The sequence below is a fragment of the Carassius carassius genome, chromosome 8 (genome assembly GCF_963082965.1).
Source record: "Carassius carassius chromosome 8, fCarCar2.1, whole genome shotgun sequence".
NCBI classification, from domain to species: domain Eukaryota; kingdom Metazoa; phylum Chordata; class Actinopteri; order Cypriniformes; family Cyprinidae; genus Carassius; species Carassius carassius.
This window is the reverse complement of record NC_081762.1, coordinates 32,214,342-32,236,904: the sequence shown is the minus strand read 5'-3', so window position 1 is coordinate 32,236,904 and position 22,563 is coordinate 32,214,342. Positions and strand designations below refer to the sequence as shown.

Here is a 22,563-nt window from a genome sequence, read left to right as displayed (position 1 = left end):
GCACAATTCGCATTGCCCCTCATCTAACACACCTGTTTCAAATCATCAGCTCATTAGTAGAGACTGCAAGACCTGATTTGGGTGTGTCTAATAAGGGAGACATACAAAATGTTCAGGGCAGGGGTAGTGATGGCAAAATCGAGGCCTCGTGAACCAATGAAACAGTTGAACCAAATGTGCCATATTGTTTCGATGCTTCGAATCAATCCGACACCCGTCTCAACGGTGACACCTAGTGGTCACTTGCAGGTGTTGATCTGAAACAACCTTGACGAGCCATTAAAAAAATGTGTTGTTTTTTTATTATTATAATGTTCTAATATGTGAAGCTTGTAACCTATAGGCTCCTCACTGTGCATAATGTTATTTTGGTCATGAAAAATGAATATTAATAAAAGAAATCAAGCCACAATGTCTCACTTTTTTAGAGATTTTTATTCAAAAATATTAATTTATCTGCTGTGGAAGGACTTAGCCTACTTTTTTTTTTACAGATAATTTCTCCAGCCTTTGAAAAAATCCTCTCACAAGGGACACTTGTTGCTGGCATACAAAGATATTTTTTTGCAAGGACATACAAATGAGGAAAGATTACTGCTCTCTCTTTCCAGTAAGTTAGTGGATCATGAGTTCTGGGCAAATACGCATCGTTGATGTATTTTTTCACTTCCACTGTGGCATCAGCTGTAGCATTGTGTATCATCTTGGTTTGATGGATGCGAGTATCAAAAAGTTCCCATAAACTGTCCTGTGTTTCTACTGGTGTTGATGTTGATGGTGATGGTGATGGTGATGATGATGATGGGTGTGATGTTGACATTTCTGGGTCTGAATAAAAATTAAAACAGCAATTAGTAACAAATCCTAAACTGACGGCATATATGAAGGATATATTATATTACATGATTCAGATTACATAACATAACACAGACTGAAACTGCTCACCAGGATTTGTGTTTGAACGCATCAGTGAAGCACACTCCAGTGTGATATGCTTTTCAGCTTCCAGGGCTTTGGCAGCATTTCCAAATGCCACATTTTTTAACCTTGGGTCCAGCAGTGTAGCCAGTGCCAAGGCTCTAAAACTCTCATAACCTCCACATCTGGAGTGCAGACCTTCTTGCAGATGTGAGCCTATGAGCCAAAACAGGAGAAACACATATTTATAATAATGACAATAATATGACAGTTATGGCCAATCACATGGGTAGTATGGTCATTGTGGCCTACCTAATTGAACAGTTGATTCCTGCGTTGCATTTCCTTTTTTCTGTGCAAGCTTGTGCTGCAACATCCTGTACAGTGGTATAAGCTTTGAAGCAGACACTCTCTTTTCCTCTGACATCTCTGTTGTTGCGAGTTTGAATGGTTGCAGTATTGACAATGATTGTTCAATAATGTCATAATCAATACTTGTCAGGGGAGCAGTATCATTGTTTAAGTTGGAAAGTGCAGCAGCCACTGGTTCACGTTGGTCATACAAGCGCTGTAGCATGTCAAATGTGCTGTTCCATCTCGTGTCAACCTCCTGTATCAGTTTCAGAGTTGGTCTTCCCATCAAGCTCTGCATCTCCACAAGCTTGTCCTTTGCTTTGCAGCTGCTTTTTTGCTGCCTTTTGTAGGTCCTCCATTGTCTTCTCCTTTGCTTTGTTGTACTTTTCGCTGACCATTATTTTAAGCACCTTCCGGGATGGGAGGACATAGCTTGGATCAAGCTTGTTCACAAATGCCCTGAATCCCTCATCGTCCACGATGGTGAAGGGCTGCAGATCCTTCACCACCATGTTTATAAGAGCCTCATCCAATTCCCTCTGTCTGACTTTTAAAAGAGAAGACAAAACATACTTTCAGACAAATACATTGGAAAAATACAGCTTCAATTAGTGCACATCTATTAAAAGTATAGCCTACTGGTTCATTATTTGGAAACCTTCCAGTGTTTATAATCAGTGCTTTATATAACTTATAAACTTTATAAACAGTGTCCCAAAAGGTTGTAATTATATTTCAATTATAATTATATCCCAAACAATGCATACCTTGCTTAGATGGCCCAGCAGTGTCAGTAGCAGGCCTAGGTACAGGGGGAATGCCATCCTCTGCACCCTGCAAAAAGGCAGGATGAGTGCTCCTCAAATGGCGCATCATGGATGATGTATTGTTGCAGTAGGCTAGCTGCCGATCACAATACACACATCTCACTTTATTTGGGGTTTCTAAATGGAAATGCTCCCACACCACAGATGTACGGCATCTCTTCTGGGGAGCTTCCATTTTATCTATCTATCCAAATCTATCTATCTATATATGAATCGATCTATGTATCTAGATATGTATCTATAATCTATGTATCTATATATGTATCTATAATCTATCTATATATGTATCTATCTATAATATATGTATTTATATATGTATCTATCTATTAATCTAGCTGTCTATATATATTTATATCTATGTATCTATTAATGTGTCACTATATGTATACTCTGTCTGTCTCTAGCCTCTCAGTCAATGTGTTGTGTAAATTTAAATGTAAGTCTAAATTGCCTATAACTAATCAAATCGCACTATGTCACTATATCACCAAAAATCCGCTATCTCAAAGTCAAACTCCTCTCACAAAAACCCACGAGGTCAAAATGCGTTTATTTCACTTTTATACAGATGTGCGATTGTGTGGTCTGTTCCCGACCGTTCCAATCAAACACTGATTCGGCGGACCACACCTGATGAAACAATTAGTGAAACACTTCGAGGCTTCGTTTGGTCATAGTCACGTGACATGGGTGTTTCGAATCACGCTTCGGATCAGTGTTTCGACACATCTGCGCTTCGGGATCTCGCAAAGCTTCGGAACGACTGTTTCGCTTCAGCCATCCTTAGGCAGGGGTGCCTCCAGGAAAGGTTTGAAAACCATTGCCCTAAAGAGACCGACTGAGCGTTGACGCAATGCTGCCACACTCCCACGTTAGCTTTTTTTGGGCTCACAGGTGCCAAAAAGTATTTCAGACATGGTCCTGTGCAAATTGGTTGCAAAACAGTGCCATTTTACGCACAGTTCCCTAAAGCAGTGGTTTTCAAACCTGTCCTGGAGGCTTCTTCTTCTTCTTCTAGGATTTAATGGCGGTTGGCAAACCAACTTAAAAGGTGCATTCCCGCCACCTACTGAAATGGAGTGTGAAGCGCATATTTGGAAAGGAAGTTTAAACTAGATCTACTCTTTAAAAAAAAAAAAAAAAAAATTATATATATATATCCATATAAAATTTACACATAATGGAGTTTTAAATCCTATTAAATAATCCTGTTTCCTTTAAAAATATAAATAACTCATGATAAACTCTTGATTGTTTCGCACCTTGTCCTAGGAGAACCTGAAGTGTCAACTCATTGATTCCTACACTTCTTAAAGCATGTCTTAACTGGGACCGCTCTCTTTCATAAGCTTGGCATTCTAAAAGGACATGCTCTATATTTTCAACTAACCCACATTTGTCACAATTTCCATTCTCATGTTTACCAATTCTTTGTAAGCTTTGATTTAATAAACAATGTCCAATACGCATTCTTGTTATTAAAACATCCTCTTTCCTGTTTCCGAATCTTTTTCTCTCTGACCCAACTTTTCCTTGAATGCAGTAAAAATGTCTACCTTTCTTTCCTTCATTCCATTCTTTCTGCCAAATTTCCTGTATTTGTTTAGCTATTATCACTTTAATTTCTGTTTTACTTAATGCCACTTCAATGTCAATTTGTGAATGGTTTAATGCCTGTTTAGCCTTATTATCAGCCTCCTCATTTCCTTTCACACCCATATGCGATGGATCCCATACAAGATTTACCAGAAGTCCATACTGTCTTGTTCTGTAAAGACTCTGCATTACTTCATTTATCATGTCTTGCCTTGCTGATGATGTTCCACTTTCCAAGCTATTTAGTGCGGATAAAGAATCTGTACATATCACTACCCTTGTTGGTTGGATTTCTTCTATCCACTGAAGTGCTAGACATATTGCAATAATTTCTGCAGTGAATACTGAAAGATAATCTGATATTCTTTTTGCTATTCTAATGTTAAAAAGTGGAATATATACCGCTACTGCTGTTTTCCCAAATTCTGGATCTTTTGAACCATCAGTGTATATTTGAACTGCACTATAATAAGTTTGATCAATGTATTGCTGTATATTAAAATTTCCTAATCCATTTGTATTGTTATGCTTTTCTTTAAGCAATTGAGTATCAATCAAAGGCATTGGGAAAAGCCAAGGAGGAATTGCTGACCTAGCCACAGTAGGAGCAACATTGAAGTCACTTAATCCCATTCTCCGGGCTTCCTCACTGGCCTTCCATCCAAAACTTGATAACTTTTTATGTCCATATTCCCAACAATCCTCCAACACCATTTTAACTGGGTGACTGTCCAAGTGTCCCTTTATACTTATAAAATACCTCATCTTTAACTTGAGCCTACGAATTACTTGAGGCATTACACCCATCTCTACTTGCACTGCTGTTATTGGAGAGGATCTAAACGCTCCACAACAAACTCGCAAAGCTTGTGACTGAATTGCCTCTATTTTTACGAGTTGTGTTTTGGATGCAGTGCAATATACCATACTGCCATAATCTATTGCTGATCTTATTAGAGCACAATATATTATTTTAAGAGACTGGCGACATGCTCCCCAATCAACTCCTGCTAAACACCTCATGAAATTTAATGCTTTTTTGCATTTGTCAACCGGTTTCTGGATATGCATACTAAAATTCAATTTCAAATCCATCCATATACCCAGAAACCTCACAACTGCTGTTTGCTTCACTTCTTGTCCATACAATCTGATGTTAATGGTAGGGTTACTTTTCCTTTTTGCAAAACAAATTACCTGAGTTTTATCTACTGAAAACCGAAATCCCCATTCATTTGCCCAATTTTCTACCATTTTAACGGCATTCTGCAAACATCTTTCCACATACTTTACATTACGCCCTCTTTTCCACAGTGCTCCATCATCCGCATATAAAGATCTTCCAATGCACCTATCAGCCTTTGTAAAGATGTCGTTAATCATAATATTAAACATAATTGGACTACTAACGCTTCCATGAGGTGTTCCATTCTCTATTGTGTGTATCTGAGAAAAAGCAGTACTTACTCTTACTTGTATAGTTCTGTTAAACAGGAAATCCTTGATCCAGTTATACATTCTTCCTTTAATTTCCATTTTTTCTAGCTTAATTAAAAGTCCCTCTTTCCACATCATGTCATAAGCTTTTTCAACATCAAAAAATACCCCAACTAAAGCTTCCTTATTTACCTGAGCCTTTCTTATTTCAGATTCCAGGCACAGTACTGAGTCCATTGTATTACGTCCTTTCCTAAATCCACTTTGATAAGGTGATAAAATATTATCCCTTTCAATGACATATACTAATCTACTCATGACCATACGCTCCATTATTTTGCATAGATTAGACGTTAAAGCTATAGGTCTATAATTATTTGGCTGTGTATGATCTTTGCCTGGTTTTGGAATTGGCACTATGACACCATGCTTCCAGTCATTTTTTAACTTTCCTAACTCCCAAACCTTATTAAAAAGCCTCAAAATTGTCTCTAATGCTGTCTCTGATAAATGTTTTACCATCTCATAACAAATGTCATCTCTGCCTGGAGATGTTTGCTTAACCCCTGCAAGCGCTTTTTTTCAATTCGTACAAAGTAAACTCTGAATCCATTGTACTTCCTGAAAGTCCCTTTTCCTCCAATAAATGAGGATATTTACTTAGTATCTGGTCCCTAGTTTTCCTCGCATCCTCTGATAAATTCGAATTACTATGAATTTTAACGAATGTTTCTGCAAATACCTCTGCTTTACCGCTTTCAGATATAATTTGTCTATTATTATATTCTAATACAGGTATGTTGTAATCTCTTTGTATCCCTCCCATCTTTCGTATCATATTCCATAACTCACTTCAATTTCTCATTTCAATGTCTTCCCCTATTCTATTACAAAATTCCCTCCAATAATTTCTTTTAGACGTCCGAATGACTCTTCTCACTATAGCTTGTGCCCTTTTATAACTTATTAAATCATTATAATTAAGTGACCTTCTTACCTTCTTGAGTGCTTTATTTCTCCTTTTTGTTGCCTCACTACACTCCTCGTTCCACCATGGCATAACTTTCTTATTGCTGCCTGCCTTCCTCTTACCTATTACTTCTACAGCTGTACTCTGAAGAACCTTGCATATTTCATTATTAAAAACATCAACATCTTCTATACATTTACTAATGTCCTTCATTTTGCTTCCACATAACTCCTTATACTTATCCCAATCCGCTGACTACTACTCCAACTTTACTGCAAATAGGAAAATGATCACTTCCTACTGTACTTTGTTTTAGTACTTTCCATTCACATTTACTCGCTAAACTTTCAGATACTATTGTCAAGTCTAATACCGAATGCCTTCCCTTATTCAAATCAATTCTAGTATGACTTCCATCATTAATGCACACTAATCTTCCCCAATCTAGCATATCTTCAATGATCTTACCATTATAATCTGTTTTTGCGCTTCCCCATATTGAACTATGAGCGTTAAAATCACCACACCACACCGTTTTTTGACTTTCATTTCCTCCTATACTTTCTAGAATATCCTTGCTTAACCTATCACATGGATTGTAAAAATTGATTATTCTAATACACCTTGATCCTTCCCATATTTCCACCACCACAACTTCTACTTCCCCATCTACCTGTTTTATACCCAATTCCTTGCTTTATAAAGGTAGCTACTCCACCTCCATTCCCTTGTTGTCTATCCCTCCGAATAGTAGTATATCCATGTATTAGAAAGTTATATTGTGACTTAAGCCAAGTTTCCTGTATACATATAATATCTGGGCCTTTCTCTTGGTCTGCTATAAATTTCTTAAACTCCTGTCCATTTGCAATCAAACTTCTTACATTCCATTGCAAGATATATAACACCATTAAGATCCACCACATGTTGTCTGACTATTTACTGCTTGACTATTTAATGTTGGAATCTTGAGCCTTTCATTTATCATGTCAACAGTAACATTCCCCAGATCCAAGTACTTTTCTGCAGCTCTGATAATGATTTTGATTCTTTCAGTCCTGCTTTCAGTTTGAGCTGAACAGTTCACTACTTCAGCGATAAATGTTACAAATGCCACCTTATCATCCACTACTACCTTTTCATCTCTTTGTTCTTTACTCTGTTGTTTTGAATGAATTTCTTCATTCATAGTTTCATTTGTTTTAGGAATCTGGTTTACTTTCTTCAATGCCTCAGCGTATGTTATTCCTTCTGTCGTTCTAACATTTTGAACCTTGACTGCCTTTTTCCGTACCTGACAACCACCGTATCCTGCACTATGATCCCCACCACAGTTGCAGCATTTAGGATTTACACCTTGCCCACATTTGCCGTACTCATGTTCACCTCCACACCGCGCACATCTCTGCTTACCTCTGCATACTGCCGCTACATGACCGAATTTTTGACACTTATAACATCTTAGCAGCGGAGGAACGTATGGTCTTACTGCATATCTTACAAATCCTAAATAAACTTTCTCTGGCATTTTATTTTTATCAAAGTTTATCATTACTGAGAGGCTGTCCATCTTCTCGTTATTTCTAACACACTTGAGCCGTTTAACAAACTTTACTGCTGCTCCCGTGATATTTCTTTTAATCTTCTCCTCCGTGACATCTGTCGGAATCCCTGTTACAACACCTCTAACCCAATTCTTTTCTTCCGGTATCGAGCACAACACCTTATGTCCAATCATCGATTTTATACCCAGAGCTGATTTTTGCTGCCTACTGTCTTTACAAAACAACAACAGATTGCCATCCCTCAAAGTCGTAATGCTTTCAACTGTCCCTGTCATTTCTTTCAATGTTTTCGTCAGCTTCAACGGATTAATCGCATTTACCGAGTCAACAAACTTCAACAATACCTTATATTCCTCTTTCCTTCTTCTAGTCTGGAGATTTCCTTTCTCACTACCCGATTCTGAAGATTGTTTCTTTCTTTTCCGATTTTCTACTACACTCCACTTACTACTTCCATTCTCGCCGCCTCCACTATCCACATCCTCCATTTCCGGATCACTTCCGGAATCTACACTACTTCCTTCCATCATCACTCCACACCTCCAGCCCTGTCCTGGAGGCACCCCTGCCCTTCACATTTTGAATGTTTCCCTCATCTAACACACCTGATTCAAATCATCAGCTCATTAGTAGAGACCGCGAGACCTTATTTGGGTGTGTCTAATAAGGGAGACAATAAAAATGTGCAGGGCAGGGGTGCCTCCAGGACAGGTTTGAGAACCACTGCCCTAAAGAGACAGACTGAGCATCGATGCAATGCGGCCACACTCTCTACGTTAGTTAATTTTTTTGGACTAAAAGGTGCCGAAAAGTATTTCAGACATTGTCCTGCGCAAACTGGTGGCAAAATAGGTCCCACCGAGATTTGAACTCGGATCACTGGATTCAGAGTCCAGAGTGCTAACCATTACAACATGGAACCTTAACTGGTGTAGCTGTTGCTCACAGGGCCACAAACACTGGCACCATCGCCAAACTAGTGCTGTTTTATCTTTTCCTGCGGCAAGAAAGCACACAGGCTCCACCGAGATTCGAACTCAGATCACTGGATTCAAAGCCCAGAGTGCTGACCATTACACCATGGAACCGAAACTGCTTGGTTGGAGGCCAACTTGGAAACAGATAGCTCTCTGGCTGTGGGGAAGCAGTTATACAGAGAAGTTGGAACCCAGTGATTTTTGGTCAATGGCCCGCCTCAAAAAAGGGAAAAGTGTGGGAGATGTTGCCGAGACCCGGGATCGAACCAGGGACCTTTAGTCTAATGCTCTCCCAACTGAGCTATTTCGGCTACAACAAACCTCTGCTTAGCAAGCAGTGATTTCAGTGAGATCACCCTACTCTTTGTCAGAGCTGAAAAGCAGAGCAGAGATGAGCCCCCAGACAATAAAAACAGATGGCAAGTACGGGGATCGAACCCGCAACCTTGGCGTTATTAGCACCACGCTCTAACCAGCTGAACTAACCAGCCTGGCTTAGCCATCCATGTCTGCCTGATTGGAAAAAACCTGCCATAATGTTTGTGAATGCAATGAGACAATAAAGCTTCCCGTTTTAACCTGAACAAGGGCTCGTCCGGGATTTGAACCCGGGTCCTCTAGCACCCAAAGCAAGAATCATACCCCTAGACCAACGAGCCTTCTTGCCCAAAGCCAGGAAAAAAGAGCTATTTCACCATCAACAAAAGAAGGAACATGAACTAACGTGGAAGCAATCAAAGTCCTCGAGACAGTGTGAAAGGCAGTGTGCAAGTTGGCCTCTTAATTGACCTAAAAATGGGGCTGTATCTAACATGTAGAGGGATGTTAGGGAGGACAGCTGAAACGGTCAGATGTCACTTAGACCAGCGGGTCTCGATTCCAGTCCTCGCACCCCCTGCTCTTCACATTTTGTAAGTTTCTCGTATAGCTTCAGAAGTTTGTTCCATTCGAACGTAAGTGCCCTGAGAACTGGACATCACATGACATCCCTCCATGATTCAAGTTCAAAGCGTATGTATACGTTCAATTCATAGTGAGTAATACAGTGGTGTATCGAGGTATACAGAGGTAAATGATGTCACACTTCTCCATGTGTGAAGAAGTTGCGCAGCACAAATCCGTGAACCAATGTTCCAAAGTGAAGTATACTTTGACGGATTTCCCCTGCTCAGGGAGTGGGGAGCAATGAACACTGTGTATGGACCATGTCAATCACTAGGAGCTCACTTCTAATGAGCTGATTATGCGAATCAGGTGTGCTAACAAAGAGAGACATGCAAAACATGCAGACCTGGGGGGAACGAGGACTAGAATTGAGAACCGCTTCCTTAGACTTTAAGTCAGTGTGAGCAAAAGAGGTGAGAAGTTGTCTGCATGATCCGAGTGTTCCAAGGTAGCTTACATAATACAAGAATCCATACACATGCATACTGGCGTAACAAGACCGAGAAGGTCCTTAAACACAAAAGCTTAATCTCTTTGTTAATTCGACAACATAATCTCGGCCAGTGCAAAGGAGCAAGCCCAGAGGAGGGACAGCCTCTTTGCATCAAACCCCTCATTCCCAGCTATGCTCGTCATTCTTGAAAGGCCAGGGGAATTAGCTCAAATGGTAGAGCGCTCGCTGCGCGAAGGAAGGGGTCCAATCTTTGAGCCCCGCATGCAAGTGAAAAAGACGCAGAACACGTGAAAACGCCGAAGGATTTCCCCTGCGGCAATACTCGGGGTATATGTTTCTGCGTTTTGAAGAGTTGTTATTACATGTGAAACAATTCTACCCTCCACGGCCTGGATTCGAACCCGTGCTCTCTCAGATGAGCCGTGACGTCATATGTCCACGACGTGTATTGTTAAGCGTGCAATAAACCGAGACTTTTATTTTGTTATCTATGACATACCATTGATTGCTTTTATACTACATAGATTTGTGTGAGTGTGTGTGTATTATTAAAAAAAACTTTTCATGTTTGTGTTTAAATAGAATTAATAAAAAACGTTTCTTCAAATATGTTTTGTGTGTGTGGATATGATTTGATTGATATGATTTAGCAGATTTTTTTTTTATCTGATCAAAAAAATGTTCTATTAAAATGAATACAAACACATACACACAATATAAAAAGAACAATATAAAAGAGTGGGCCCAAGTAATATATACAAAATGTTTTATTAAAATGAACACACACATACATACACACAATATAAAAAGGACAATATGATAAGAGTGGGCCCATATAATATAAACAAAATATATACAGGATAGATATAATGTACTTGTATAAAAAAAAATATGAAAAGAGTGGGCCCATATAATATAAACAATATATATATATATATATATACAGGAAAGATATTATGTACTACTTATATTAAAAAAATATATATGAAAAGAGTGGGCCCATATAATATATACAAAATATACACAGTAAATAAATTATTTACTATGGAGGCGGAGTTTGTCATTTATTTTGCCTGCCGCTGTTCTGCCAACCAATCATCTAAAGTTTTTCCATTAGAGGAGCGTGAGCAAAATGTGGCATTCCCATATCGGCTATGACCAAACTCTTTAGTTTTGGGCTGCCCACATTCGCTGCACTTGTTAAAAGTTACCCCTCGCACATACTTCCTCTTATGGACTCCGCTTTCCGTCTCCAGGGCCCGCCGGCGCCTGTTCCTCTGGGTGTAACGGGACACAGAAGCAGCAGGCGCTGGAGCAGGCGCTGGAGCAGGCGCTGGAGCAGGCGCTGGAGCAGGCGGAGCTGGGCCTGGACCGGATGTCAAAGCACCAGAAGATGAACTCACCATCGACACAGTCATGTCTGGGTTAAGGACTAGTGTGCCTAACAGTGACCCAGGTGCTGAAATGGGCTGCACAACTCCTGCTGCTGTGGGGACGGGTGCGATAGGGCCCTCCCTTTTGGCAGCAGTGGGCCGGCGACCCGGTCGCAGAATTGGAGCCTGTCCTTCTCGATTTGGCGGAAGGATAAATTGATGTTTTGGGCCTGATGTTGATGGCACGTCATCCAATTTTTCCCTCGGCAGAGGAAGCTGCGTATCAGCCACATCAATTGGGTCAGATGGAGTCAGTCCCTAGGCGAGGACACTCATTTCCTGATTCTTCTGCTGCCGTTGAAACCTGAAAGTAAATTACTTGTAAAATATATATATATATATATACATATATATATATATATATGTGTGTGTGTGTGTGTGTACAGAAGTATTCAGTTCCCTGGAACCAAATAATGTGCCTTGCTTACCACTGAATGAGTGTCCTCTGGTTCAGCTCAAACAGCTGGATCATTGTTTCATCCATCAGCCTTCGACTGTTAAGCACCAGGTCTCGGATGTGGTGGTAATCTGAAAGGATTTTAGACCACCTGGGGGTGCAAACTCCAGCCTTCTTGGTCGGTGACTTGTGTAAAGCACACAGCTTCATACAAATGGCCTCAACCAAGCGGCTGGTGCTGGGCCACTGTGCTGGACCCCCAGGATGTCCAATCAGACACCGTTTCACACTCTCCACACCCGGTGTGACTCCGGACCGCTTCGGTGCCTTAAAGCGCCCATGTGTCAGCTGAGGCTGATGTCGAGGCTGATAGTTGACCCGCTGTTTATCAACGTCAGGGAGAGCTGTCCACAGCTGGATGGCCTCTGTCACCTGCAGGTCGGTGAGGTAAGGAGCCTCACGAAGACCCACCAGGAAACCAGTCAGATCCTGGACCTTGTCCCACCCAGCGATGCCATCAGGTCCAATGACTGCTCCCTAGTAAATGCAGATTAGTGTTAATATACACTTTCAGTCAAAAGCCTTTGAACAGAAATATTTTTTTTACATTTTTTAAAGAATTCTGCTCAACAAGCCTGCATTTATTTTATTCAAATACAACAAAAGCCATTATATTGTGAAATAATTTTACTATTTAAAATAAAAATGCTTTCTATTTGAATATAGTTTAAAGTGTAAGTTATTTCTGTGATGCACAATCGTATTTTCAGCATCATTCCTCCAGTCTTCAGTGTCACATGATCTTCAGAAATCATTCAGATATCCTGATTTGTTCTTCTAGAAACCTTTTTTTATTGATATTATTATCAATATTTAGAACAGTTGTGTACATTTTGTTCAAGATTCTTTGATGAATAGAAGGATCCAAGATAAGAGTTTATCTGTAATAAAAAGCTTTTTTAACATTATACACTATACCATCCAAAAGTGTGGAGTCAGAACATTTAAATCATTATATATTTAGTATTAAATTATAGAAATTAATACTTTTATTTAGCAAGGACGCATTAAATAGATGATAAAGACATTTATAATGTTACAATATATACTGAACTTTCTATTCATCAAAGAAACCTAAACAAAAAATCTCTAGGAGCTATTTTTAACCTAATAATAATAATAATAATATAGCACCCGGCACCTGGTTTTTCTTAGCAGCAAATTGGAATGATTTCTGAAGAATCGTGTGCCCTGAGTAATGATGCTAAAATTCAGCATTGAAATCACAAGACTGAATTACTTTTTTAAATATATTCAAATGGATAGCAGTTATTTTAAATAGTAAAAATATTTCAAAATATTACTGCTTTTGTTGTATTTTGAATCAAATAAATGCAGGCTTAAAAAAAAAACACCTTGCTTGTAGTGTATTTGGAATAAAACGAGACTGAAACAAAATAAAGCCCTTAGAGTGTCTTACCTGAGCCTCGCCGGAGACACTGCTTCCAGTGTCAGATGGCTGTGACAGCACTGAAGAGGCAGGGGCGAGATGCTGTCCCTCTCCTCCAGATGATGTGGACGGCTCAGCCAGTGATGCTGGGGACTGAGGCAGAGGCAAAGATGAGGGGCTGTTTCTGAGATCACGGCAGGGGTCATCCTCATACAGCACTGGAACTGTGATGTCCTCCATGCTCTCTTGCTCAAACCCCTCATCTAGCAGGTCCTGATCATCAACCTCCTCCACCAGCCGGTCTTCCTCCTCTGGGTTCTGGAGCACTGGAGACAGTGTTTTGCCAGTCTGGCTGTAAAGGTACTCGATTCCCAGCAATTCACCTACAATAATAAAATAAGAAAAAAAGTGCTCTTAATAATTTATCAAGTACATTGGAGGCTAAATAGATAACTTAATAGAATATTGCAAAAGAACAAATTAAATTTCTTACCTGTATATGCTCCAGGAGGGCGATAGCGCTCATCCCAGGGCTTCCCAAAGACTGTTCGGCTAAGCCGGTCCACAGCCTCTCTCATGGCACTGCCATATGTCCGAATGGAGGACGCCCGTTTTATGGCATCTTCCATTCGGTCATCATTCCAACGCATCAAGCCCTCAAGGAGATAGGCCTGAAAATGCGCATCGCTGGCATTTGTTCCTAAAAGTTAAATAATATTAAAAAATATATAAAAAAGGGTTTTATATGTCACATATGTACAATATATGTACTACACATAAGGTGCTCTGAAGTAACTTGTATACTACATTTAATAGAGTTGTGTAACTAAATTAAAAATGATTGTCACTTATTCCTGTATTACTAGTGACTTGTTAGTCAAGACAGCTTTGTCAATGCTAATGACATTAAAAAGTAATTGTAATGTAGAGTGTGACATTTATTAATGCGGCATTACTTTAAAGTGATGGAAGCAGTTACAGTGCTTATATTTTCTACAGAAAAATAATAATCCATGTGCATGTAATACCTGGAATAAAACGGTTCAGGTGGAGGTGGAACGACTCCAAGGAGGTAGAGCCACGAGCACACCTGTAGCAGCACAGCTCCACGCTGCCTTTCTTCAGTGTCCCTGTCTTCATGTACAGCGGAAAGTCCTCTGGGTCTTGTATACACTGGACGTGCTTGCGCTGTTCCTTCCATATCTGCTGGATCCGTTCGTGGTCCAGCAGAGGAACTCCCAGGGTGTCCTTCCCATCCGCACTGTCAAACTGATCAATCAGTGACCCAATCAATCTGGCGGTCTCCTCCACCCCCCTGGTCCTCCTCCGGCAGTGCAGTGCCAACTCCCTCCGGGTAATGCGAGCACTGACCGCCTTTTCTGAGATGTGGCCAGTTTTCTTTGCCGCCAGGTCACTCTCTTTTGCAGAGCGAAGAGCAGCCACATCCTCTGGATCCCACTGAAAGATGCACGTGGACAGACGTGCCATGAAGATCCCGTAGAGTGGATGAGCCTCTGTCGTGACACCTGCAGCAAATCGCCGCATGAAGTGCCAGATGTCGAGGCGCACTACAAGCTCATCCCACTCCGAAAACATGATCTTCACCCGCGATTGGCCATACTGACTGCAGCAGTCCCTGTCCACGTACATCACTTTTGGGGCTGCCTCTCCTGCCTCTCGGTAGCGTTTCATCAGACCAGCTGACATGGAGTCCAGTCCATGTCCCTCGGCAGCTGTCAGCACAGAGACAAGGACCTGGCCGTGTTCATTTCCGACATTTGTGCACCAGGCAGCTGTTCCTGAAGCAGCACCGGCAAGCATCAACAAAAGAAGGAACATGAACTAATGTGGAAGCAATCAAAGTCCTCGAGACAGTGTGAAAGACTAACGAATGCAAGTTGGCCTCTTAATTTACCTAAAAATGGGGCTGTATCTAACATGTAGAGGGATGTTAGGGAGGACAGCTGAAACGGTCAGATGTCACTTAGACCAGCGGGTCTCAATTCCAGTCCTCGCGCCCCCTGCTCTTCACATTTTGTAAGTTTCTCGTATAGCTTCAGACATTTGTTCCATTCGAACGTAAGTGCCCTGAGAACTGGACATCACATGACATCCCTCCGTGATTCAAGTTCAAAGCGTATGTATACTTTCAATTCATAGTGAGTAATACAGTGGTGTATTGAGGTATACAGAGGTAAATGATGTCACACTTCTCCATGTGTGAAGAAGTTGTGCAGCACAAATCCGTGAACCAATGTTCCAAAGTGAAGTATACTTTGACGGATTTCCCCTGCTCAGGGAGTGGGGAGCAATGAACACTGTGTAGGGACCATGTCAATCGCTAGGAGCTCACTTCTAATGAGCTGATTATCCGAATCAGGTGTGCTAACAAAGAGAGACATGCAAAACATGCAGACCTGGGGGGAGCGAGGACTAGAATTGAGAACCGCTTCCTTAGACTTTAAGTCAGTGTGAGCAAAAGAGGTGAAAAGTTGTCTGCATGACCCGAGTGTTCCAAGGTAGCCTACATAATACAAGAATCCATACACATTCATACTGGCGTAACAAGACCGAGAAGGTCCTTAAACACAAAAGCTTAATCTCTTTGTTAATTCGACAACATAATCTTGGCCAGTGCAAAGGAGCAAGCCCAGAGGAGGGACAGCCTCTTTGCATCAAACCCGTCATTCCCAGCTATGCTCGTCATTCTTGAAAGGCCAGGGGAATTAGCTCAAACGGTAGAGTGCTCGCTTAGCATGCGAGAGGTAGCGGGATCGATGCCCGCATTCTCCAAGTTGGCTCCTGCTCTTTTACTCACGCATCCCTAGAGGAGTGGTTTTCAATCCTGTCCTGGAGGCATCCCTGCCCTGCACATTTCGCATTTCCCCTCATCTAACAAACCTGTTTCAAATCATCAGCTCATTAGTAGAGACTGCAAGACCTGATTTGGGTGTGTCTAATAAGGGAGACATACAAAATGTTCAGGGCAGGGGTGCCTCCAGGAAAGGTTTGAAAACCATTGCCCTAAAGAGACTGACTGAGCGTTGACGCAATGCTGCCACACTCCCACGTTAGCTTTTTTTGGGCTCACAGCTGCCAAAAAGTATTTCAGACATGGTCCTGTGCAAATTGGTTGCAAAACAGTGCCATTTTACGCACAGTTCCCTAAAGCAGTGGTTTTCAAACCTGTCCTGGAGGCACCCCTGCCCTCCAAATTTTGAATGTTTCCCTCATCTAACACACCTGTTTCAAATCATCAGCTCATTAGTAGAGACCGCGAGACCTTATTTGGGTGTGTCTAATAAGGGAGACAATAAAAATGTGCCTGGCAGGGGTGCCTCCAGGACAGGTTTGAGAACCACTGCCCTAAAGAGACAGACTGAGCATCGATGCAATGCGGCCACACTCTCTACGTTAGTTAATTTTTTTGGACTAAAAGGTGCCGAAAAGTATTTCAGACATTGTCTTGCGCAAACTGGTGGCAAAATAGGTCCCACCGAGATTTGAACTCGGATCACTGGATTCAGAGTCCAGAGTGCTAACCATTACACCATGGAACCTTATCTGGTGCAGCTGTTGCTCACATGGCCACAAACACTGGCACCATCGCCAAACTAGTGCTGTTTTATCTTTTCCTGCGGCAAGAAAGCACACAGGCTCCACCGAGATTCGAACTCAGATCGCTGGATTCAAAGCCCAGAGTGCTGACCATTACACCATGGAACTGAAACTGCTTGGTTGGAGGCCAACTTGGAAACAGATAGCTCTCTGGTTGTGGGGAACAGTTATACAGAGAGGTTGGAACCCAGTGATTTTTGGTCAATGGCCCGCCTCAAAAAAGGGAAAAGTGCGGGAGATGTTGCCGAAACCCGGGATCGAACAGGGGACCTTTAGATCTTCAGTCTAACGCTCTCCCAACTGAGCTATTTTGGCTACAACAAACCTCTGCTTAGCAAGCAGTGATTTCAGTGAGATCACCCTACTCTTTGTCGGAGCTGAAGAGCAGAGCAGAGATGAGCCCCCAGACAATAAAAACAGCTGGCCAGTACGGCGATCGAACCCACGACCTTGGCGTTATTAGCACCACGCTCTAACCAGCTGAGCTAACCGGCCTGGCTTAGCCTTCCGTGTCTGCCTGATTGGAAAAACCTGCCATAATGTTTGTGAATGCAATGAGACAATAAAGCTTCACGTTTTAACCTAAACTAGGGGTCATCCGGGATTTGAACCCGGGACCTCTCGCACCCAAAGCGAGAATCATACACCTAGACCAACGAGCCTTCTTGCCCAAAGCCAGGAAAAAATAGCTATTTCAGCATCAACAAAAGAAGGAACATGAACTAACGTGGAAGCAATCAATGTCCTCGAGACAGTGTGAAAGGCTAACGAATGCAAGTTGGCCTCTTAATTGACCTAAAAATGGGGCTGTATCTAACATGTAGAGGGATGTTAGGGAGGACAGCTGAAACGGTCAGATGTCACTTAGACCAGCGGGTCTCAATTCCAGTCCTCGCGCCCCCTGCTCTTCACATTTTGTAAGTTTCTCGTATAGCTTCAGACATTTGTTCCATTCGAACGTAAGTGCCCTGAGAACTGGACATCACATGACATCCCTCCGTGATTCAAGTTCAAAGCGAATATATACGTTCAATTTATAGTGAGTAATACAGTGGTGTATCGAGGTATACAGAGGTAAATGATGTCAAACTTCTCCATGTGTGAAGAAGTTGCGCAGCACAAATCCGTGAACCAATGTTCCAAAGTGAAGTATACTTTGACAGATTTCCCCTGCTCAGGGAGTGGGGAGCAATGAACACTGTGTAGGGACCATGTCAATCACTAGGAGCTCACTTCTAATGAGCTGATTATCAGAATCAGGTGTGCTAACAAAGAGAGACATGCAAAACATGCAGACCTGGGGGGAGCGAGGACTAGAATTGAGAACCGCTTCCTTAGACTTTAAGTCAGTGTGAGCAAAAGAGGTGAGAAGTTGTCTGCATGATCCGAGTGTTCCAAGGTATCCTACATAATACAAGAATCCATACACATGCATACTGGCGTAACAAGACCGAGAAGGTCCTTAAACACAAAAGCTTAATCTCTTTGTTAATTTGACATCATAATCTCGGCCAGTGCAAAGGAGCAAGCCCAGAGGAGGGACAGCCTTTTTGCCTCAAACCCGTCATTCCCAGCTATGCTCGTCATTCTTGAAAGGCCAGGGGAATTAGCTCAAATGGTAGAGCGCTCGCTTAGCATGCGAGAGGTAGCGGGATCGATGCCTGCATTCTCCAAGTTGGCTCCTGCCCTCTTACTCACACATCCCTAGATCAGTGGTTTTCAATCCTGTCCTGGAGGCATCCCTGCCCTGCACAATTCGCATTTCCCCTCATCTAACACACCTGTTTCAAATCATCAGCTCATTAGTAGAGACTGCAAAACCTGATTTGGGTGTGTCTAATAAGGGAGACATACAAAATGTTCAGGGCAGTGGTGCCTCCAGGAAAGGTTTGAAAACCATTGCCCTAAAGAGACCGACTGAGCGTTGACGCAATGCTGCCACACTACCACGTTAGCTTTTTTGGGGCTCACAGCTGCCAAAAAGTATTTCAGACATGGTCCTGTGCAAATTGGTTGCAAAACAGTGCCATTTTACGCACAGTTCCCTAAAGCAGTGGTTTTCAAACCTGTCCTGGAGGCACCCCTGCCCTTCACATTTTGAATGTTTCCCTCATCTAACACACCTGTTTCAAATCATCAGCTCATTAGTAGAGACCGCGAGACCTTATTTGGGTGTGTCTTATAAGGGAGACAATAAAAATGTGCAGTGCAGGGGTGCCTCCAGGACAGGTTTGAGAACCACTGCCCTAAAGAGACAGACTGAGCATCGATGCAATGCGTCCACACTCTCTACGTTAGTTAATTTTTTTGGACTAAAAGGTGCCGAAAAGTATTTCAGACATTGTCCTGCGCAAACTGGTGGCAAAATAGGTCCCACCGATATTTGAAGATGGATCACTTGATTCAGAGTCCAGAGTGCTAACCATTACACCATGGAACCTTAACTGGTGCAGCTGTTGCTCACAGGGCCACAAACACTGGCACCATCTCCAAACTAGTGCTGTTTTATCTTTTCCTGCGGCAAGAAAGCACACAGGCTCCACCGAGATTCGAACTCAGATCGCTGGATTCAAAGCCCAGAGTGCTGACTATTACACCATGGAACCAAAACTGCTTGGTTGGAGGCCAACTTGGAAACAGATAGCTCTCTGGCTGTGGGGAAGCAGTTATACAGAGAGGTTGGAACCCAGTGATTTTTGGTCAATGGCCCGCCTCAAAAAAGGGAAAAGTGTGGGAGATGTTGCCAAAACCCGGGATCGAACCAGGGACCTTTAGATCTTCAGTCTAACACTCTCCCAACTGAGCTATTTCGGCTACAACAAACCTCTGCTTAGCAAGCAGGGATTTCAGTGAGATCACCCTACTCTTTGTCGGAGCTGAAGAGCAGAGCAGAGATGAGCCCCCAGACAATAAAAACAGCTGACCAGAACAGGGATTGAACCCGCGACCTTGGCGTTATTAGCACCACGCACTAATCAGCTGAGCTAACCGGCCTGGCTTAGCCATTAGTGTCTGCCTGATTGAAAAAAACCAGCTATAATGTTTGTGAATGCAATGAGACAATAAAGCTTCACGTTTCAACCCGAATCAGGTGTGCTAACAAAGAGAGACATGCAAAACATGCAGACCTGGGGGGAGCGAGGACTAGAATTGAGAACCGCTTCCTTAGACTTTAAGTCAGTGTGAGCAAAAGAGGTGAGAAGTTGTCTGCATGATCCGAGTGTTCCAAGGTAGCCTACATAATACAAGAATCCATACACATGCATACTGGCGTAACAAGACCGAGAAGGTCCTTAAACACAAAAGCTTAATCTCTTTGTTAATTCGACAACATAATCTTGGCCAGTGCAAAGGAGCAAGCCCAGAGGAGGGACAGCCTCTTTGCATCAAACCCGTCATTCCCAGCTATGCTCGTCATTTTTGAAAGGCCAGGGGAATTAGCTCAAATGGTAGAGCGCTCGCTTAGCATGCGAGAGGTAGCGGGATCGATGCCCGCATTCTCCAAGTTGGCTCCTGCCCTTTTACTCACACATCACACATGTTTAAAGCGCTATATAAATAAAAATAAAGGTGACATCCCTAGATCAGTTTTTTCAATCCTGTCCTGGAGGCATCCCTGCCCTGCACATTTCGCATTTCCCCTCATCTAACAAACCTGTTTCAAATCATCAGCTCATTAGTAGAGACTGCAAGACCTGATTTGGGTGTGTCTAATAAGGGAGACATACAAAATGTTCAGGGCAGGGGTGCCTCCAGGAAAGGTTTGAAAACCATTGCCCTAAAGAGACTGACTGAGCGTTGACGCAATGCTGCCACACTCCCACGTTAGCTTTTTTTGGGCTCACAGCTGCCAAAAAGTATTTCAGACATGGTCCTGTGCAAATTGGTTGCAAAACAGTGCCATTTTACGCACAGTTCCCTAAAGCAGTGGTTTTCAAACCTGTCCTGGAGGCACCCCTGCCCTTCACATTTTGAATGTTTCCCTCATCTAACACACCTGTTTCAAATCATCAGCTCATTAGTAGAGACCGCGAGACCTTATTTGGGTGTGTCTAATAAGGGAGACAATAAAAATGTGCCTGGCAGGGGTGCCTCCAGGACAGGTTTGAGAACCACTGCCCTAAAGAGACAGACTGAGCATCGATGCAATGCGGCCACACTCTCTACGTTAGTTAATTTTTTTTGACTAAAAGGTGCCGAAAAGTATTTCAGACATTGTCCTGCGCAAACTAGGTCCCACCAGGATTTGAACTCAGATCACTGGATTCAGAGTCCAGAGTGCTAACCATTACACCATGGAACCTTTACTGGTGCAGCTGTTGCTCACAGGGCCACAAACACTGGCACCATCGCCAAACTAGTGCTGTTTTATCTTTTCCTGCGGCAAGAAAGCACACAGGCTCCACCGAGATTCGAACTCAGATCGCTGGATTCAAAGCCCAGAGTGCTGACCATTACACCATGGAACCGAAACTGCTTGGTTGGAGGCCAACTTGGAAACAGATAGCTCTCTGGCTGTGGGGAAGCAGTTATACAGAGAGGCTGGAACCCAGTAATTTTTGGTCAATGGCCCGCCTCAAAAAAGGGAAAAGTGTGGGAGATGTTGCCGAATCCCGGGATCAAACCACGGACCTTTAGATCTTCAGTCTAACGCTCTCCCAACTGAGCTATTTCGGCTACAACAAACCTCTGCTTAGCAAGCAGGGATTTCAGTGAGATCACCCTACTCTTTGTCGGAGCTGAAGAGCACAGCAGAGATGAGCCCCCAGACAATAAAAACAGCTGGCCAGTACGGGGATCGAAACCGCAACCTTGGCGTTATTAGCACCACGCTCTAACCAGCTGGGCTAAACGGCCTGGCTTAGCCATCCGTGTCTGCCTGATTAGCAAAAACCTGCGATAATGTTTGTGAATGCAATGACACAATAAAGCTTCACGTTTTAACCTGAACAAGGGCTCGTCCGGGATTTGAACCCGGGACCTCTCGCACCCAAAGCGAGAATCATAGCCCTAGACCAATGAGCCTTCTTCTTCTGGTGAAATTAACCAAAATCCAACATTTTTTCTATGAATATTTTTACATTATTATGGGATATTCGGGGGATCCCTAGAGGGCGAGGGGCTTACCGTATGCGACCAACCACGAGTTCCTGGGTGGTCCGGTTCCTGAGTTATAACGGTTCAAATTCCAAATTTTGGGGGGCTGTAACTCGGACCCCCGGGGTCATAGGGACTTGGGGCTGGTGTCGTCGCATAGAGGGCCCCCTGGTCTGACTTTGTCCCGATTTTTGTGCAGCTTGGTCCCGTTTTGGCGGAGTTACAGCTTGGCAAAATGTGTGACATTTTGGTTAACATTCACCACGTGGTGAAATTAACCAAAATCCAACATTTTTTCTATGCATATTTCTTCAGTATAATGGGATAAAATTTACAAAAATTGATTCCTCTGAGTGCCCTGCGTACAATAGAGGTGTTTTCTTTAATAATATGGCACACATTTGAAATAAATAAAGTTAAATACAGTTGCTATTTAATGAACATTGAGACACGCACCACATGTGGTGCACAAGTGTGCCAAAATTCTACGCTCGTTTTTATGCAAATTCTTCAGTATTTTGGGAT

At 42.5% G+C, this 22,563-nt stretch overlaps 10 non-coding genes across 10 annotated transcripts; 2 read left to right on the top strand and 8 right to left on the bottom strand.

The window, feature by feature from the left end:
- Positions 1-8,683: 8,683 nt before the first annotated feature.
- Positions 8,684-8,755, bottom strand: trnaq-uug (transfer RNA glutamine (anticodon UUG)). Its single transcript has one exon. It is a non-coding gene; the product is annotated as a tRNA-Gln (tRNA).
- Positions 8,756-9,061: 306 nt separating this feature from the next.
- On the bottom strand, positions 9,062-9,135 carry trnai-aau (transfer RNA isoleucine (anticodon AAU)). The gene has a single exon. It is a non-coding gene; the product is annotated as a tRNA-Ile (tRNA).
- A 96-nt stretch (positions 9,136-9,231) lies between these two features.
- Positions 9,232-9,303, bottom strand: trnap-ugg (transfer RNA proline (anticodon UGG)). Its single transcript has one exon. It is a non-coding gene; the product is annotated as a tRNA-Pro (tRNA).
- A 6,740-nt stretch (positions 9,304-16,043) lies between these two features.
- trnaa-agc (transfer RNA alanine (anticodon AGC)) lies at positions 16,044-16,116 on the top strand. The gene has a single exon. It is a non-coding gene; the product is annotated as a tRNA-Ala (tRNA).
- A 695-nt stretch (positions 16,117-16,811) lies between these two features.
- On the bottom strand, positions 16,812-16,883 carry trnaq-cug (transfer RNA glutamine (anticodon CUG)). Its single transcript has one exon. It is a non-coding gene; the product is annotated as a tRNA-Gln (tRNA).
- Positions 16,884-17,183: 300 nt separating this feature from the next.
- On the bottom strand, positions 17,184-17,256 carry trnaf-gaa (transfer RNA phenylalanine (anticodon GAA)). Its single transcript has one exon. It is a non-coding gene; the product is annotated as a tRNA-Phe (tRNA).
- Positions 17,257-17,362: 106 nt separating this feature from the next.
- Positions 17,363-17,436, bottom strand: trnai-aau (transfer RNA isoleucine (anticodon AAU)). Its single transcript has one exon. It is a non-coding gene; the product is annotated as a tRNA-Ile (tRNA).
- A 2,246-nt stretch (positions 17,437-19,682) lies between these two features.
- On the bottom strand, positions 19,683-19,755 carry trnaf-gaa (transfer RNA phenylalanine (anticodon GAA)). Its single transcript has one exon. It is a non-coding gene; the product is annotated as a tRNA-Phe (tRNA).
- A 617-nt stretch (positions 19,756-20,372) lies between these two features.
- Positions 20,373-20,445, top strand: trnaa-agc (transfer RNA alanine (anticodon AGC)). Its single transcript has one exon. It is a non-coding gene; the product is annotated as a tRNA-Ala (tRNA).
- Positions 20,446-21,338: 893 nt separating this feature from the next.
- On the bottom strand, positions 21,339-21,410 carry trnaq-uug (transfer RNA glutamine (anticodon UUG)). The gene has a single exon. It is a non-coding gene; the product is annotated as a tRNA-Gln (tRNA).
- Between the last annotated feature and the right edge of the window lie 1,153 nt (positions 21,411-22,563).